Raw genomic sequence first — 12,923 nt, forward strand, 5'->3', positions numbered from 1 at the left:
AGGTGTAGCTCCTGATCTGAGAAGCAGAGAACAGCAGCCAGATGTGAGAATGGAATATTGTTGGGAGTTCACTGAGGGCAGATCAGAAGCAGCTGCCAGAGGACTTTCACACAACTCCTCCATTCCCCTCCCCAAACTCCCACTACCACCCCCACCACACACACACACACACACACACACACACACACAGAAAACAGTGCCCTTACCCTCTGTGTTGGCCCTGGGAGTTTGTGCTAAACTTTATTTAAATCCAAAGGACAGGATAACCCCAGCTAATCCTTGAGTTAAATTAATTAGCACACAAAGCCAAACATGGTCCCTGAGAACTTCCTAAAAGAATGCATTAGAAAGAAATGTGTTGGGGCGCCTGGGTGGCTCAATGGGAAAGGCCTCTGCCTTTGCCTCAGGTCATGATCTCGGGGTCCTGGGATCGAGCCCCACATTGGGCTCGCTGCTCAGTGGAAAGCCAGCTTCCCCCCTCTCTCTGCCTGCCTCTCTGCCTACTTGTGATCTCTCTCTCTCTCTCTCTCTCTCTGTGTCAAATAAATAAATAAATAATCTTAAAAAAAAAAAAAAGAAAGAAAAAGAAAGAAGAAAGAAAAAAATGTTTTGACTCAGGAAACCCAAACCATGGGGTGGAGGGAGAAAAAAAGGAGTGGAAGTGGTTTCAGGATTGACTGGATCCAGAAACTCAAATATCATAGGGACTCTCATTTCCCATTTGTACCTCTCTTACTGAATGTTTCCTTTTGTTTTGTTTTTTGTTTTCACACAAAGGGAACTCATGCCTGCAGTTTGATGTTAACTTCCAGAGGAAAATGATTAGCTTAACCCAATGAAATACATCCAGAAGGCATGGGGAGAACATGAGACATGGACATCATCCCCAACCTATATTTCTGAATGCTGATGCCAAGCTTTTTGACTTTCCTCCTGGAGAGGTTGGTAATGCCTCCTAAGAGCCCATAGGAAGCAAACATGGAAGACATTCTGTCTACGGTAATGTGGACTTGGAACAATGACTGTAAGCCTCAAACTCTTCCCCAAATGGAGTGATCATTTGTACTATTTTCCAGAGTAACCCTGGAAATGTCCCTCCTATCCCACTCATCCCATTAAAAAACAAAATTCAGTTTCCTCATCTTGTTCTTAAAATACGGCCATTCACAAAGCTTAAGAGATCTGGTCCAGCCTAATTCTCCATCTTGTTTTGCCCACACTTCTGGTGCCGTTCTCCTCTGAACTCCCTCATTAACCACCTCATCAATCACATCAATTGTTCCTTAACATGCCACTCTCCTCCCATCACAGGGCCATAAAAGGTGCTGTCCTCTCTACCAGAGTTCCTCTTCCCCTTCCCTACCCTGCCACACACCCCCAGCTGACCGACAGAATTCCCACTCATTATCCAGGTCTTGGCTCAAGTCGCTATTGACCACCTTCTTCTCTCATTCTCTCACAATTAAGTTAGCTCCTTTGTTACAAGTTCAAAAAGCACCATGTACTTTTTCTTCAACATAACCATTGTAATTTGTAATTATATATTTAGGTGATTCTTTGATGGATGTAAGTTCCATAATGGCAGAACCCATGTCTATTTTCCTCACCACTATTACCCTGGTATCTAGCACCCGGACTGGCACAAAGTTGGTACTTAAGATATTTTATAGAAATAAGCAGATGAATTAATGAGCCAATAAACAAATAAAGAAATGAATTGATGGGTAAAGGGATGAGGAAGGAAGACCAGGGTAATAATCAAAAAAGGTAGACAGTAGGCACAGTACATTTTTCTTTAAATTACAGAGGAGGGAATATTTGCATTTTTCTCCACATGTGACTGATACTGGGTTAGATATTTTACACTTGATTTATATTCAGGTCATCATGATTCTAATGCCCAATGGACTTTTCACTCTATTCTGTAACCTTCTGCAAACAAAAGGATAAGTTAGACCCAAGGAAATTGGGTAATACAGAAGAGATACTTCTTCCTTCAAAGACACTTAAATTTTATGAGGCTCATAAACATTAGTTTATATAACAAACACCTACATATCACTTACTAGTTGCCAAGGACATTCTAATGTTTTATAAAATATTAACTCATGTAATATTAACCCTATGAAGTAGCTTCTATTATTATCAAAGACATCTCTTTAAATCCCAGAGATCAAATAACTTGCTGAAGGATGTACTTGTAGAGAGTGATAGAATTCAGATTTTAATCCAAGCATATGTCTGCAAAGCTCAGGTGTTTTACTGCCATTCTAGGTAATTTTCATAATTAAAAAAAAGGGGGGGGGGACTAGAGCTTAGCTAAAGCTTCAGAAGATCTTTGTTTTTTAATTTTTATTTTTTTTAATCCTCTGTCAAGGGAGATTTCAGATTGTATTCAAAATGGAGTAAGCACATTCTATTCTGTTTCTTCCATTCAGTGGAACTAAAAACCCTAGACAAAATGCATGGAAACTAAGGATTCTGAAAAGGAAATGGCATCAGGAAGTTTAGGGGAAAAAAACAAAACTCTAAATAATACTATACTAATGGTAAGCTCCCCACTTTTCCTCTTCCAATAATTCCTGACCAAAATTCAGTCATCCTGAAACCTGGAACTGTGATGGAAAGCAGACAGAAAGAGCTTCAAGAAAGCTCAACTTCTAGGGGTGCCTAGGTGGTGCAGTGGATTAAGTGTCCTACTCTTGTTTTCAGCTCAGGTCACGATCTCAGGGTTTTGAGATCAAGCACCTCTTCAGACTCCCTGCTGAGCAGGGACTCTGCTTAAGATTCTCTTCCCCCACTTCTGCGCCTTCCCACCATGCACTCTCTCTCTCAAATAAATAGATAAATCTTTTTTAAAAAAGAGAGAGAGAGGAAATAAAGCTCAACTTCTGGTTTAAGAAGTGGGAAGGGGGGACTCTCTGGATAAAAGAGAGTTGGAGCCCTGGGTGGCTCAGCCACTAAGTGCCTTCAGCTCAGGTCATGATCCCAGGGTCTTGGGATCAAGCTCAGCATTGGGCTCCCTGCTCAGCAGGAAGCCTGCTTCTCCCTCTCTCACTTCTCTTGCTTGGTTCCCTCTCTCACTTTCTCTCTCTGTCAAATAAATAAATAAAATCCTTAAAAAGAGAGAGAGAGTTGAAAAAATCCCATTCTCCCCATTTTCTCTCACCCCACCCCCAGGGCAATCACACTGTGATACTGTTAATAATGACACCAGAAGCTGAACAGTGCTTAAACTCAGAATGGAGAAAATCTTCTTTTTGACCATAGTGACTGGTCCCAAGAATACAGGGATAATACCTATAGCTTTTTTTCTATATATGTCCTCTTGACACTTAGCCCCAGAAGCGGAAGTGTTGTGTGAAGGGCATGGCAGAGAGGAGGAATTAAGTTGCAACTTTCTAATCAAAAGACCAAGAAAGGAAATTCCTTTGAGCCAGTGAGTGTCTGGGAGGTCACACAGTAAAGAGCGTGTGAAAGTGATGCCAAATATTTTGTATGAACTCCTTCACTCATCCTGAGCTATGCATACATGGATCTGATGCCAAACAATAGGCCAGAAAACTTTCAGAACTGAACTATATGATAAACCACTCTCTCAACTCCAAATTGGCAACTGACTGACATTCACATGGGTTAGACCAAAATAACATTGTAGAAGCTTTGAAACTTGACTGACACAGGGTCAATAGCTCAGAGGAGGCAGGTAGGAACTAGTAACCTGAACAGAATCTGGTTGACTGTCTGTCTGATAAGCAAATAAATAACCTTTTCCATATGATTTAGTAAAAGCAAGAATACCCTCACATAGTATTGAAAAAGTCCAGGATACAATTCAAAATTAACCTATATACAAACAACCAGAAAAATCCGAACATCTGGAAAGGGAAAACACAATTAACAAATCCTAGTCTAAAGATGCTACAGAATCTGGAATTATCAGATCTAGTTTTAAATCATGTATGTAGCCATGCTCCAAACAGTAAATGAATAGTCTTAAAAAAAAGTGAAAAGATAGAAAGTTTCAGCAGATAAATAGAAGGTATAAAAGATTTTTAAAGAACCAAATATAAATATTAGAACTTAAAAAAAATGAACCAAATAAAATATTTTCTTGATGGGCTTGATAGCAGAGTGGGGATGTGAGATGAAAGTTAGTAAACTTAAAGATAGATCAAAAGAAATATTGAATCTAAATAATAGAAGGAAAATTTTTGACCAAAAAAAAAAAAAAGACAGAGCCACAGAGACCTGTCGAATAGTATCAAATGGTCTAACATTCATGTCGTTAGAATCCCACAAGATGATAAAGAATGTGGTATAAAAAATAAAAACAAAACAGTAAATTATAGCTGTAACTCCCCAAAGCTGGTGAGAAACATAAATTAACAAATTATAGAAGCTCAGCAAACTATGGAAGGAAGGAAGGAAAGAAAGAAGGAAGGAAGGAAAAAGGGGAAGGAGCTTGGATACATCATAATAAAAATGCTGGAGATTAATGACAATGAAAGCAGCCAGAGAAAAACAAGGGTCTGAATATAAAGGAACAATTATTTGAGTGAATATAGATTTCTTGTCTGACACCATGAGAGCCAGAAGACAGTGGAACAACACATTTAAATTGCTGAAAGAAAAAAAATTGCCAACCTCAAAGTTTTATATCCATCAATATTCTTTAGAAATAAGGATGAAAGAATGAGATCTGGAGGTGAAGGAAAGCTAAGAAAATTCATCTTCAAAAGATTTTCTCTTAAAAAACTAAAGGAAGTTCTTGAGAATAAAAGAAATTGATCCCAGAGTGAAATATGGAACACCAGGAGTGAAAGAAGAGCAACAGAAATGGTAATATCTGGGCAAATGGAATAGATTGTTTTTCCTCTTAAGTTTAAAAAAAATAGACATGACAATTGAAAGGAAAAATTGTAACTTTTTCTGGTGGGATTTTCAATGATTCAATAGATGTAGGACATATGAGAAACTGCAGTTTAAATGGAGAGAGATGTCAAATGGTGGAAGATAAAGTGTTTCATAGAGTGGTAAGGTTTATACATTTCACATAAAGTAGGAAAATATTAATTCTGCATAGTGTATAAGAAATGAAGTATGTATATTTTATGTATATTTTATATATTTATGTATATTAACCTCTGAAGCAACCACTACAAATTATATGAAGATATGGTTATAAACTCAATAAATTAAATTAAAATGGAATACCAAAGGTACTTAAATAATCAAAAGAAGACAGGGAAGGGAATATAGAGAAATAAAAATACAGGAAACAATACCATGATAGAGCTAAATCCAAACATATTATTGATTACATTAAATGTAAGTGGCCTAAATGCACAAATTTAAAAGCATAGATTGCCATAATGACTAAGAAAAGCAAGAACCAACTATATGTTATTCATAAGAAACTTACTTTAAATAAATATAATTATATAGCCGGTTATAAGTAAAATGATGGAAAAAGCAATGCCATGCAAAAACTAATCAAAGTAACTCTAGAGGGCCGATTGAATTTTAGGCAAAGAAGACCTTATGGCAATAAAAATTACCAGGCATAAAAAGGGAAATTATAATAAATAAAAGCATCAATTCGCAATTCACCAAGAAGACAGAACAGCCCAAAGTGTGGATGCATTTAACAATAAAGATTCAAAAATTTATGAATCAAAATTTAAATAACTGAAAGAAGAAACAGCCAAACCCACAACTATAGTTGAAAATTTCAACATTTCTCTATCAGTAATCAATAAAACAAGTAGACATAAAAATCAGCTAGTATATAGAAGAACCAAACAACATTGTCAGCAAACTAGAACAAATCAATATTTATAGAACATTATGCCAAACAGAAGAATACACATTCTTTTGACAAGCATCTATGGAATCATAGATATAAAACAGAGTTGTAAAACAGACCTTAACAAATTTAAAAGGCTTGAAAGTGTATAAAGGATATTCTCTGATGACAAGAGAACTAAATTAGAAATAAAAAATAGAATGATAAATAAAAATCTTAAAAAAAAAAAAAGCAAAAAACAGAATTCTGTAGACCTATAAATACAGAGAACAAAGTGATGCTTGCCAGAGGGGAGTGGGATGGAGATTGTATAAAAGCGGTGAAGGGAGGTATGCCTGGGTGCCTCAGTGGGTTAAAGCCTCTGCCTTCAGATCAGGTCATGATCCCAGAGTCCTGGGATGGAGCCCAGCTTCAGGCTTTCTGCTCAGCGGGGAGCCTGCTTCCTCCTCTTTCTCTGCCTGCCTCTCTGCCTACTTGTGATCTCTGTCAAATAAACAAATAAAATATTTATTTTAAAAAAAAGCAGTGAAGGGAAATGGGACATACAAGCTTCTAGTTATGGGGTGAAAAGTCACAGGAATAAGAAGACGGTGCAAAGGAATATAGTCAAAGAATGATAACTGGAAATCTCCCAACACATGAAAGTTAAATAATACACTTACAAATAACTTAAGGGTAAATGGTAAGAGGAATTGGAAAGTGTTAAAGAAACTGAAAATGCAACATACACTAATCTGTTGGAAATAGCTAATGCAAGATTTAGAGTATAATTAATGGTTAATGTTTGCATTAGGAAATTTTAAAAATCTCAAGTCAACTGTCCATTTTCCCACCCTACAGAATTTTTAAAAGAAGAGCAAAATAAACCCAAAGCTAGCAGAAGAAAAGAAACAAACAGCAGAGATCATGAAATTTAAAATGACAAACCAATAGGAAAAAAATAATAAAAATAAATGTTTATTCTTTGAAAAGACCTATACATTTGATTGGCACAAGATTGGCCAAAAAAGAGAGAGAGAAAGAAAGAAAGAGAGAGAAGACATTAATTTTCTTTTTGGGGGCGGGGTATCCTACTTCTCCACCATCTTGTCCCTCTCCCCTGACATTAATTTTCAATATCAGGAATGAAAGATGGACTCTTACTACAAAACCACAGATACTGAAAGAAGAAAGGTGGGAATACTTCCAGATTCATTTACAAGGCTAGCATTACCCTTTTACAGAGGCCAGGCTTACACTCATCCCAAAGCCAGACAGTGAAAGAAAAGAAAACCACAAACCAATATACCTCATGAACATAGGAAAAATCTTTAACCCAATATTAGCAAATCAAATCCAGCAATACATAAAAAGAATAATGCACCATGACAAATGGGCTTAATCCCAGGAATGTAAAGCTAGTTTAACATATGAAAATAATTTAATGAAATCCACCATGCTAATAGACTAAAGAACAAAAAACACATAAACATATAAAATTATGCAGAGAAGAAGAAAGACTGACATTCATTTCAAATAAAAACTTCCACCAAACTTGGAAGAAAAACATCCATCATATGATAAAGGGTATCCAAAAAGACACACTGCTGACAACATAATGGACAAAAACTGAATGTTTTTTTCCCTAAGATCAAGAACAGACAAGGATGTCAACTCTCAGTGCTCCTATTCAATATCATACTGAAAGTCCTACTTAGTACAATAAGTCAAGTAAAATGAAAAGGCATACAGATTAGAAAAGAAGAAATTAAACTGGTCCTATTCACAGGCAACATGCCTGTCTATTTAAAAAAAACAACTATTTAATAAATCTAGGAGAGAGTTCTTTGAAATAACACAAGAGTTTAGCAGCACTAAAAGACAAATTTACCCCCAAAATCAAATTTCTACATACTATCAGTGAAAAATTGGAAACTGAAATTTGATACTAAAGATAATACAATTTAAAATAGCTCAAAAATTGGAGATGTTCAAGTGTATACCTGCAAGTGCAAACCCTATATACTGAGAACTACAAAATACTTGTGTAATAAATTAAAGAAACTCTGATTAAATGCAGAGACGGGCCATATAAATGGATTAGAACACTTAGTGTAGTTGATTCTATAACCAAACCAATCTATAGATTTGATGTTATTCCAATCAAACACCTGTTGGGATTGGGAGTAACATATACAGATATATAGATATAGATATTTATATGTGATATATACATATACATATATATATAATATGTAATAAACAAATGTTAAATAAAGATGGAAAGGCAATTCAATGAAGGAAGGATGGGCTTTTCAACAAATGATGTTGGAGTAATAGGACGTTCAGATACCAAAAATAGATGTTAACCTAAACCCCACATCTTATACAAAAATCAAGTAAAGGTGGCTGAAGTTTGGTAAGAAAGCACCGTGGCAAATCCAATAACCAAATCCAATAACCTTTCATGACAACAGAAAACTAGAACTAGAGGGGAAATCTCTCAACATGACAAATGGCATTTTATGACAAAACCCACAACTGACAACATACTCAGTCCTAAAAGACTAAGAACTTCCCTTTTAGGATAAGGAACAAGGCCAGGAAAGCTGTTCTTACCACTTACTTCTATTCAACATGGTGCTGGAGGTTTTAGCCACAGCAATTGGGCAAGAAAAGAAATAAATAGCATCCAGACTGGAAAGGTAGAGGTCAAAGTCTCTATTTACAGATCCCAGAATCTTTTATATTAAAAAAAAATCCACTAAAAAAATCATTAGCACCAATACAAGAAGAGTTCAGCAAGTTACAGGATATCAGTTGAATATTTTAAAAAACCAAGTGTATTTCCATACCTCAGCGATGGACAATAAGAAAATAGAATCAAGAAGACAATTCCATTTACAGTAGCATCAAAAAAGAACAAAGTGTTTACAAATTAATACAAGAAATACCAAACTCATACACTGAAAACTATAAAATATTGTTGAAAGGAATTAAAGAAAATCAAAGAAAGTGGAAAAACATTCCATGATCATAGATTGGAAAATGTAATTTTTTTAAGATGTCAACACTCCCAAGTTGATCTACAGATTCAATGTAATCCCCATCAAGTTCTCAGATCACTTCTTTGCAGCAATTGACAAGCTAATCCTAAAACTCAAATGAAAATACAAGGGGTTCAGAAGAGGTCAGTTCAGAAGAGGGCTTACATTTCCTAATTTCAAAACTTCCTACAAAGCAACAGTAATCATGACTCTATGGGACTAGCATAAGGATAGGCATACAGATAAGTGGAATAGACTTGAGAGTACAGCGATGAATCGCTTCTCGGCCTTTTGGCTAAGATCAAGTGGAGAGTACAGCGATGAACCCATAAAACTCAAAACACTACATTAATATGCTCCATTGACATGACATTCCCAAAAAGGCAAAAGTCTAGGGATAGAAAACAGATCGGTGGTTGCCAAGATTGGAGGGAAAATTTGCCTGGCAAAAGATCATTGCAAAGGGGCTTCAGGGAGGTGATAGAATCCTGATTGTGGTGATGGTGGTATGATTCTGTGAATGTGTTAAAAACTTGCCAAATTGGGGCACCTGAGTGGCTCAGTGGGTTAAAGCCTCTGCCTTCTGCTCATGTCATGATCCCAGGGTCCTGGGATTGAGCTCTGCATAGAGCTCTCTGCTCTGCAGGGAGCCTGCTTCCCTTCTTCTCTCTCTGCCTACTTGTGATCTCTGTCTGCCAAATAAATAATAAATAAAATCTTAAAAAAAAAAAAAAAAACTTGCCAAACTACACACACACACACACGCACACACATACACCAGTTTTGGGCTTCTTTGGGTGGGAGGTTGTTGGTTTGTTTTTGCTTTTTGTTCATTTGTTTATTTGTTTAGTTTTGTTTTTGAGAGAAAGAGAGAGAGAGAGCACATGTGAGCATTAGGGGAGATGGAAAGGAAAGAATCTTAAGCAAGCTCCACACCCAGCACAGAGCTGGACACAGCCAGATCTCACAACTCTGAGATCGTGACCTGACCTGAAATCAAGAGTTGGACGTGTAACCAATGGAGCCACCCAGGCATTCCCTACACAAACACATTAACTTTTAAAAGCACACACACAAAAAGAAGAAATAAAATAAATGGTCCAGGATCAATAATCCAAGACTTCAGAAGATGCCAACGTGTTATCATCTCTGCTTAAGAAGATTTGTGATCCAGCTAAAAGGACAGAATTAGCAAATTCTGGAGAGCTATCACTAAATACAACACTAATTCCTGTCATTTGTCAAGCATTTACCCTGTGCCAGGCCCTTTACTGATGCCTTCTACCAGCTAATCCTCCCAGCCCTTATTAAGAGATAGATACAGACCTGGCATCCAAGCCAATGCTGACTGGCTACCATGGCCAGGCTACCTGGCACACAGAAGTCAGAACTGTAGAACCATTTCCTTCTCATTAGGGTCTCTGTCAGAAATCAGAGTTCCAGGAACACAGCGGCATGCCATTTGTCACAACTGGTTTGTTGCTTATGAAGATGTAACAGTGTTTTTTTCATGTGTATTCTCCATCACGACAACAAAACCATCTCAGCAAGAACTTACGGGGTGGTTCCTACGTGCTTCTCATTCCTTGCTGCCGTGTGGTACCTGACACCAAGTGACTCCTGACCTACATAAAAATCATGGGCAACTTCTCCCCATAAGGAAATGAGAGGTCACTATCTAGACTGAAAAATTAGATTGGGTCAATCAGAAAGGTAATTAAGGCACGACAAGGATGCAGAAACTTCCTGATGAATGAAAAATACAATCAATATGCTGGAAGCTGGAGGCCATTAACTTTACTAAACCCCAAACACAAATTTTTTACAGCATCTAGAGTTAGCACTAAATTTTGGCATCATTTAAAATGCAGGTATTTTCTAGGAAATAGACCTCCTAGGACTGAATGAAAGATTGAGACCTCCCTAAAATGTGGATTTTCAGGTTTCATGTCCTTGCTCAGAGACTCCCACTGATACCTGGGTTATGTTGTGTTTTGTTTTTACACCAAATGAAGAACCAAAAACCTTAGTTGGGACTCAAAGTGTTCCCCATCCTGACTTCTCTGGCCCATATAGAGAGAAAGTTGGCCACCATCTCCCCAAGTTTTATTTCTTATCGTCTCAGCCACCCTGAGGGATGATGACTTTTCCAGTCTTACGTTTTCTTGGGAAGAATAAGTATTGACTCTGCTTTGGTCTGAGGGCTGTGCTTAGACCAGCCCAGTGTGACCAGTGAGGCAGACACAGCTGTGAAATCCAGGGGGGCATTGAACAGGAAAGACAAAACACCATTTTCTGTCAAATCCAAAGCTTTCTCTCTCCTGTGAATAATATCATAAAAGCTAACATTTACCAAATATTTATTATGTGCTAAGTACTTTACATACTTTCGTTCAATGCTCAATGAGGTGAGCACAGTTATGCCCATTTGTAATTGAGAAAACTGAGACACATAGAGGTTATATAACCTGCCCAAGGTCACAGAGTTAACAAGCGGTAGAACCATGGCCTGGGCTCTGACCATAGTGCATTATTGCTAATTTTTGAAATATGAACTATCTAATCAACTCTTTTGGTGATAACAAGTCTCCAAGGGTATTTATCATTTCACACTTATTCCCATTTCCCCAGCTAGACTGAGGGTGGAAGCCAGGTCTTCTCACTCTCTATCTGTCCCACATCTTAGGCTTGGACATGCCCTGCAATCAAGGCCCAAGAGTGCCAGGGCCCCAGGTGACATGCGATCAGAGTGCCTGCCAAGGAAGGACCAGATGGGTCTGCTAAATGGTGAAATCAAGACCTTGCCACTGTAATGGCAATAAGCATTCCACATAAAATAATTACTTCCAGTTTGCTTGGCAGGTTGGACAAAGTCCGAGGGAAGGTTAATTTATCTTTCACAGCTTTGAGCCTTCAAGCTGTGGTTTCCCAAGTGAAAAGGGCCTCTCCTCAATGATTCTTTGCAAGATCCATTTAGTCATGACAGAATTACCTCCTCATCACTGAGTGGCAAAGTCTATTTGGAGTCCACTTGTCAGCGAGGGAGCAGAATGGAAGGAATTATTTAAGTCACATGGAGATTTAAATCCATAGCCAAGGTCTATGGTACAGTAGGTAGGATACTGAAATGGGTTTTAGGTCAAGACATCAGCCACCCATACCATGTAAAATTTGTGCAATGATTTCATCATCATAGAAATGGGTACAATCTAGCCTCAGCAATCATACAACAACAACAAAAAAAAAAAAAAAAAATTAAAGGCATCCAAATCAGCAAAGAAGTCAGACTATCACTCTTTGCAGATGATATGATACTATATGTAGAAAACCCAAAAGATTCCACTCCAAATCTGCTAGAACTTGTACAGAAATTCAGTAAAGTGTCAGGATATAAAATCAATGCACAGAATCAGTTGCATTTCTTTACACCAACAACAAGACAGAAGAAAGAGAAATTAAGGAGTCAATCCCATTTACAATTGCACCCCAAACCAGAAGATACCTAGGAATTAACCTAACCAAAGACGCAAAGAATCTATACTCAGAAAGCTATAAAGCACTCATGAAAGAAATTGAGAAAGACACAAAGAAATGGAAAAATGTTCCAGGCTCATGGATTGGAAGAACAAATACTGTGAAAATGTCTATGCTACCTAAAGCAATCTACATATTTAATGCAATTCCTATCAAAATACCATCCATTTTTTTCAAAGAAATGGAACAAATTATCCTAAAATGTATATGGAACAAGAAAAGACCTTGAATAGCCAAAGGAATATTGAAAAAGAAAGCCAAAGTTGGTGGCATCACAATTCCGGACTTCAAGCTCTATTACAAAGCTGTCATCGTCAAGACGGTATGGTACTGGCACAAAAACAGACACATAGATCAATGGAACAGAATAGAGAGCCCAGAAATAGACCCTCAACTCTATGGTCAACTAATCTTCGACAAAGCAGGAAAGAATGTCCAATGGAAAAAAGACAGCCTTTTCAACAAATGGTGTTGGGAAAATTGGACAGCCACATGCAGAAAAATTAAATTGGACCATTTTCTTACACCACACACAAAAATAGACTCAAAATGGA

The sequence above is a fragment of the Mustela nigripes genome, chromosome 17 (genome assembly GCF_022355385.1).
Source record: "Mustela nigripes isolate SB6536 chromosome 17, MUSNIG.SB6536, whole genome shotgun sequence".
Taxonomy (NCBI): Eukaryota; Metazoa; Chordata; class Mammalia; order Carnivora; family Mustelidae; genus Mustela; species Mustela nigripes.